At 44.8% G+C, this 7500-nt stretch overlaps 1 protein-coding gene across 1 annotated transcript in view; it reads right to left on the reverse strand.

Annotated features, from left to right (window-relative positions):
- LOC119584137 (paramyosin, long form-like) overlaps positions 1 to 5208 on the reverse strand; it is a 96915-nt gene extending 91707 nt beyond the window's left edge. Inside the window, exon 1 of the mRNA XM_037932675.1 lies at positions 4937 to 5208. The gene's annotated coding sequence lies outside the window, so the exon portion shown is untranslated. The remainder of the gene's footprint in view (positions 1 to 4936) is intronic.
- Between the last annotated feature and the right edge of the window lie 2292 nt (positions 5209 to 7500).

Here is a 7500-nt window from a genome sequence, read left to right on the forward strand (position 1 = left end):
GAGAGGGGTGAGGGGGAGAGAGGGGTGAGGGAGAGAGGAGGGAGTGAGGGAGAGAGGTGAGGGAGAGAGGGGTGAGGGAGAGAGGGTGAGGGAGGAGGAGGGGGAGGGGAGAGAGGGGTGAGGGAGAGAGGGGTGAGGAGATAGGGGTGAGGGAGAGAGGGGTGAGGGGAGAGGGTGAGGGAGAGAGGGGTGGGGAGAGAGGGGTGAGGGAGATAGGGGTGAGGGAGAGAGGGGTGAGGGAGAGAGGGGTGAGGGAGAGAGGGGTGAGGGAGAGAGGGTGAGGGAGAGAGGGGTGAGGGAGAGAGGGGTGAGGAGAGAGGGGTGAGGGAGAGAGGGGTGAGGAGAGAGGGGTGAGGGAGAGAGGGGTGGGGAGAGAGGGGTGAGGAGAGAGAGTGAGGAGGGGGTGAGGGGAGAGAGGGGAGAGGAAAGAGGGTGAGGGAGAGAGAAAAGAGGAGAGAGAGAAAGAGAGAAGAGGAGAAAGAGAAAAGAGAAAGGGAAAGAGAGAAGAGGAAAGAGAGGGGAGAGAAAGAGAAAGAGAAAGAGAAAAGAGAGAATGAGATAGAAGAGAGGATAAAAGAGAGAAGAGAGAAGCAAAAGAGAAGAGAAAGAATGGAAAGAAAATTAAAAAAAACAATTCACAAAAAAAAAAAATTCTCCCAAAAAACGAAACCAGGCAGAACCGATAGCATATACTCCCCCCCAACCCTGAACCTAGCCCATCCTCCTCCTGCATCCTTCCCCCTAAATACCCTTCACCCAACAATTCTCCCTTAAACGAATAACATGCCTCATACTATCTTACCTTACGCGGAGGCGAAATTACTCCAACGCTTATTTATACTTATGTATACACATTTAAGTCACAGTTGCCAAGTCAGTGAGAAATCCACCCACCAACCCTGGGTGGTGGGAGGCGAAAGGAGGGGAAAGGGATAAGAGAGGAGAAGGAGAAAGGAGAAAGAAGGGGTAGGAGAAGAGAAGGAGAAAGGAGGGGAAAGGGATAGGAGAGGAGAAGGAGAAAAGAGAAAGAAGGGGGTATGAGAAGAGGAGAAAGGAGGGGAAAGGGATAGGAGAAGAGAAAGAGAAAGGTGGAGAAGGGGAAAGAGAAGAGAAGGAGAAAAGAGGAGAAAGAGGTGCGAGAGGAAGGGAGATGAGAGGAAGGGGGAAGGTTAAAAGAAAGGGGAAAATAAGGAAGGAGGGAAAAAGATGGAGAAAGATTAGAGTGAGGGGAAAGGGAGGAGGAAGGAGGGAGGGGAAAGGTAGTGATTAAAGGGAAGGGAAAGGGTGAATGGGGGGGGGGAGTGGAGGAAGGATTGGGATAAATGGCGATAGATAGGTAGGAGAAGAAGAAGGGGGGGGAGGGTAAGGGTTAAAGGGAGGTAAAAGAGGGGAGGAGAAACTGGGAGAAGAGGAAGAAGGGGAGGAAAAAGAGGAAGGTTTGGAGAGGAGGAGTTAGGGGGTGGGAGGGGGGGGGGGTAGATGACGGGTCAAAAGGAAGGGCAGGAATAGGTTGATAAATGGGTAAGGAAGAGAGAGGGGGAGGGAGGAGGGAAGGGGAGGAGACGGAACAGGGAAGAGGGAAAGGAAAGGATGAATGGGAGGATCAGGGATAGATAGAGAGATGAGAAGGGGAAGAGGAAGGGGAAGGGGAAGGGGAAGGGAAGAGAGAAGGAGAAGAGGAAGAGGAGGACGACGAGGAAGGGGAAGGGGAAACGGAAAGAGAGAAGAAGGGGAAGGGCGAAGCAGGAGAGGAAGGAGAAGGAGAAAGGGGAAAGTGAGAGTGAAAGTGAAAAGGAGAAAGGGAAGCGAAGAGATGAGAGTAAGAGTAAGGAGAACGGCGTAGAAAAGGGAAGGGGAGGGGAGTAAAAGGGGAGGGAGAAGGCGTAGAGGGGGAGAGGGGGGAAGGGAGAAGGAGTGGGCGGGGTGCACATTAATGCCAACTTGTTAGAAAGAACGGGCGGGGTTATATTTGTAACATGTGTTTATCGAGTGAAATTTCCCCTCAGACCCTTCTCTGCGTTACAGCTCCTAAACCCTCGATCGTGGGTGGTGGTAGGAGGCGTATTGGGGGAAAGGAAATAGAGGGGAAAATGGTGTGGAATGGAAGGATGGACAGAGAGAGAGAGAGAGAGAGGAAGAGAGAGGAAAGAGGAGAGAGAGGAGGAGAGAGAGGAGGAGAGGAGAGAAGGAGAGAGAGAGAGAGAGAGAGAGAGAGATGAAGAAGAAGAGAGATAGATAGAGGAAGGGGAAGAGAGAAGAGAGAGAGAGAGATGAGAGAGAACGAATAAAAGACACATAATCATATTGTAATTAGCTTCAATCGGAATGTTCGTCCAACTTTAAACTGCATCAACTTACTACGACCTCCTGTCAACCTTAAATTAAATCACCATCTTTCTCACTCCCGTTTATTCTCCGCATCTTTACCATCTCTCTGCAGCCCCCCTTTTCGGCACCTGCATCCGTCACTCATACTTTTTCTCCTCCCCCCTTTCCTTCCTGTCATCGTGGTAAGTATAACATCTTCAAGGTAACCTTTTTTTCTTGCTTACTGTCTTAGTCTCACTCTCTCGCTGTCTCTGTTTTGACTTTCTAGTTGTTTTCTTCCCCAACTGAGGAAAAAATTTATAATCTCTCTTCTCTGTGGCTTGGATTTGTGGTAGTTTATATAAATAATTTATATAAATTATCTATATAAATTGTTTTTTAATTGTCAGTTTTTCCTTACCCTTTCATGGCGTGGATTTGTAGGAGTTTATTTGATTTAAATAATTTTTTTTTAACTGTTAGTTTTCGTTATCACTTTAAGGAAAAAATCCCATACCGTATTATTATTGGGATAAGAAGTATCTTTTTGCTGATAACTCACTGTAGCATCTGCTATGCCTAGTTTCAACAATTTAGGTTTGACTGACGCGAAGTACCTGTCATATAATCAGGGCCAGACGTCAGAGTAACAGAGAGAAGAGAAAATAAATGAATTTGATAAATATTAGAACAAAGAGGGTGGTAGAAAGGATGGCTGACTTAAAGGGACGGAATATTTAAGAAAAAATTAGATTAAATCATCAAAATTTTGGACCCGGAAACATGAACTGGCATCTTACAAACTCAATTTTTAAAAGGAAAAGAGGAGAAAGAGGAGACAGAAAGAAAAAAAAAATGAAAGAAATTTCTGAAAGAACATAAAAACTGACAGGGAAAAAATGCACTAATTAGGGAAAATTCATACTTCCACCCTCATTATCTGAAGTCACAAAATTCAGCACGTTTGCCATTTATCCTCCTGAAGTTAAGCGATCTTTGTCTCCCCCCTCCCCCCCGCACCCAGTCTTTATTTGGAAAAGGGGAACGGGTGAAGGCAGTCTCAGGGTCTGTTTATAAGAAGCTATAAGACCATGGGCGGAGGAGCGGTGTGCGGGCGTGGGCGAGAGGGTGGGGCCGAGAGGTGGCTCCAAGAAACGTGGGCGGCGCGGAAAATAATAATAATAAAAAAAGGAGAGAGAGAGAGAGAGAGGGAGAGGGAGAAGTTGGACGGCCGCCATCCATAATGTGGGACTCGGAAAAATCGACGACGGGTTTTTCTCCATCAGCTGCAAAGGCTCCCTTGCTCTCTCTTACTTCCTTGCATGTCTTTTACTATTTCTTTTTCTTTCTCTGTGTGTTCGCCTCTCTCTCTCTCTCTCTCTCTCTCTCTCTCTCTCTCTCTCTCTCTCTCTCTCTCCCCTTCCGTCTGCTCGTCCCTCTCTTTCATTCTCTTGCTCTTTCTTCCTTCTCTTGTTCTTCTCATTTCTCCTTCTTTTTATCTTACTTCCTCCACTTGCTTTCTTATTCCCTTCTCTCTCTTTCTGTCCCCCTTCCTCTTATTCTGTCTCTCTTCTACTACATTTTAACTAAAACAACTTCCTGTAATGATTACAAGGAAAACTGCTTCCGGATCATTTCAACGGGAGAGTAATATGTCATTATCTATATTTGACAACTATGGTAAGATAAATCACCGTGAAAGATGCCTATTTCGATTAATTTTGGGGTAATTTCTTGGAATATTGCCCCATATGCTGTAAATATGTAAGCCGCTGATTGTTTATAAAGAAAACCAGTTAGTCACACTAACCATTTTGGGAATTAAGAGCAACATCACAAATATTTCAACCTTGAGAGGTGATTTATATCGCCAATTCTAGCAATTTAAATGACTGAATTTTTAAAGTCCACATGTGCCATACATTCAGCCTATACTAAATTTATATGTATGCATATATGGATATATATATATATATATATAAATATATATATATATGTATATATAATCATATACATAATATATATACACAACACACACACACACACACACATATATATATATATATATATATATATATATATATATATATATATATATATATACATATACACACATATGCATACACATGGACAAATATACATAATATAACTTCAAAATCTCACATACACTCTTAAAAAAACGAAAACGAAATAGAATGAAAGTTAGAATGAAAGTTAATTTCGTGAATAACAAACCATACGTGTCGCATCCCCGTCCCCTCCCGTTGAGGTTCCCATCGCTTGACACATTGGCTTCAAGTGGTCTTTAGAACTCCGTCGACGCGTGAAACGGCCTTGTTTCGAGGGAGAATTTAACCATAATGTGATTGCAAAGGATCACAAACAGTAAGAAAAAGTATTCAGATTTATTCAGAAGAACTAGACCACAATATAATGATATTTAATTAAAGAGGGACTCTTGGTATTTCGTCCCACGGTCGTGGGCGAAGCGCTTCGACCCGCGATTTGTGCTTTTGTTCGAAATTTCACTGCTCGTAGCTCTCCCGCAACCTGCATTCGGATCTCTAGCGAGCATTCGGGGCATCACACCAAACCAGAACCACTCACGCCACGGACTTCAGGTACTTACCTCGAGCGCGGAGGTGTTGGCATAGTGGGTCTGAGTCGTCGTGACAACGTCAGGTGATTTCGTCCCCGATTTGTACGAGGTCTTTGTGACCTGAACGGTAGAGTGTGCAGGCATCCTGACGGAGACAGAGAGTCCAAAGGGTCACGGGATTATCGACACTCAGGTGGGTTCGTTCACACCTTCACGGTCGTCGAAGAGGGCGGGAGCAGCGTTCGAGTGTGCGAGCCGTGGAGGGGCGGAAAGTGCACTGGAGGGCCGTCGATAGGGCACTGGGGCGAAGCATAGTGCTTTACTGGTGCCCAGGGCTAGCGAGGAGGGGTGGAGTGAGAGGGGGAGGGGTTAGACGAGGGAGGACTAGTGGCACCACCTACCTCCTTCTCAACACCTGGCGCAACCACCGTCTGCCCCTCCCACTTCTTCCCCCCCCCCATCCGTCACCTCCCTCTCTTTACCCCCCTTCTCTCCACAATCCCACCTTCCCCTCAACTTTTCCTCCTAGTTCCACCTTCTGACACCAACCCTTGCACACCGAAACGAACACGCGGGTTAATCTAATTACCAGCGAAACTTTAAACTTCGATCTCGCTTTCAGACACAAATATTTCGATAGACCTAAAAGAAAAGCCATGTTGTTCATGAGGTTTATGAGGGGAACGATGAGGGGTGAGGTTTGGCACGTCGGCTGTGAGTCAGGCTGGGTGGAGGGAGGTAGTATTTGCGGTAAGAGTGAGCCTGTGTTCACGGAGACTTTTCCTTTCTGTGTGTTTGGATGTGTGTGTATGCGTGGGTGTTTGGACGTGTGCGTGTTTGTAGGTCTTTCTCTCTCTCTCTCTCTCTATTTCTCTCTCTCTCTCTCTCTCTACTTCTGTCTTTCTCTCTCTCTCTCCCTCTCTCTCCCTCCCTCTCTCTCTCTCTCTCTCTCTCTCTCTCTCTCTCTCTCTCTCTCTCTCTCTCTCTCTCTCTCTCTCTCTCTCTCTCTCTCTCTCTCTCAAAATTTCTTGTCGGCGATTCGCACTTCGCACACTGACATGATACGAAGGAAGACCGGAGGGGAGGAAGGAAGGAAGGAAGGAAGGAAGAAAAGAAAGAAGGAAGGAAAAAATGAAGAAAAAAGAGAAAAAACGGAAAGAAAAGAAAGAAAAAGGACAGAAAAAAAGGAAGGAAGGAGAGAAGGAAAGATTGAAGGAAGATATCTCAGAGATGTACTTTCCACCTGAAACCGTGTCTCTTGGCTGTCACCTACGATATCCACTTGTCCCATAAGTAATCAATCTTACGAGCAGATGAACCGTATCCGATTTCATTCCACCGAAAGCTTTTTAATCCACATCTGAAAGGGTGACATCATCAATATTTTGCTCAGTATAGAGGCAGAGAGAGAGAGGATGGGTGTGGGTAGGGGGTGGGATAGAGGCAGGGTGTGAGAGAGGAGGAGAGGGGAGAGGGGAGGGGAAGGGGGTCGTAGACTAACCCCCTGGCAGCATAGCTTTCCCTTATAAGGCTTCTTCTCCCGAATGTTCGCAGGTCGTGCAACGGGGAACTACGCTGGCCTAATCAGGAAGAAATACTTAGTGCATTTTATTACTTAAAGAATGCGCAGTTCATATATTTTTTTTCCTCCTCCGGTTAATTCTTGGATTTTTGTGATCTTGGGGTTTTCTTCAGTGGCTTGTCAGGGGTTTCGTGGGTTCCTCTCCGGTTGCATGGAAGGGTTGGGAGTTTACGCTGCGGGCGGTTTGTGTAGCGTGTGAGTAAAACGTGTTTGCATATCGTGAAGAATCTGCGCATACACGGGGCGCGGTTATTATGAATCATATGTGCATATGGTTACACTTAGACATCCGCATAAATACACACACAAAGACACATATAAACACACACACACAGACACACGCATAAACACACACAAAAACACACACATAAACACACATACACACAGACACACGCATAAACACACACACACACATAAACACACACACAGACACACGCATAAACACACACACACAGACACACGCATAAACACACACACACATACTCTCGCGCAGAGTACATGCATGCATACATACATACATACATACATACATACATATATATATATATATATATATATATATATATATAATATATATACTATATATATATATATATATATATATAATATGTATATACCACACACACACACACACACACACACACACACACACACACACACACACACACACACACACACACACACAACATACACAAACACACACACATGCACACACCACACACACACACAACACACACACACACACACACACACACACACACACACACACACACACACACACACACACACATATATATATATATATATATATATATATATATATATATATATATATATATATATATATATATATATATATATATATATACCTGCGTGTACGTGTTCGTGTGTGTATACATGTCTTTGTTTTTTTGCTTGTGTGTATATTTGTATATATCTTCTTCCTCTCCTCTTAATCGCCCTCTCTCTCTCTTTCCCTTTCCCTTTCACCTTGTTTCTTTCAGATAATATT

Source organism: Penaeus monodon, chromosome 2 (genome assembly GCF_015228065.2).
Source record: "Penaeus monodon isolate SGIC_2016 chromosome 2, NSTDA_Pmon_1, whole genome shotgun sequence".
In the NCBI taxonomy this organism is placed as follows: Eukaryota; Metazoa; Arthropoda; class Malacostraca; order Decapoda; family Penaeidae; genus Penaeus; species Penaeus monodon.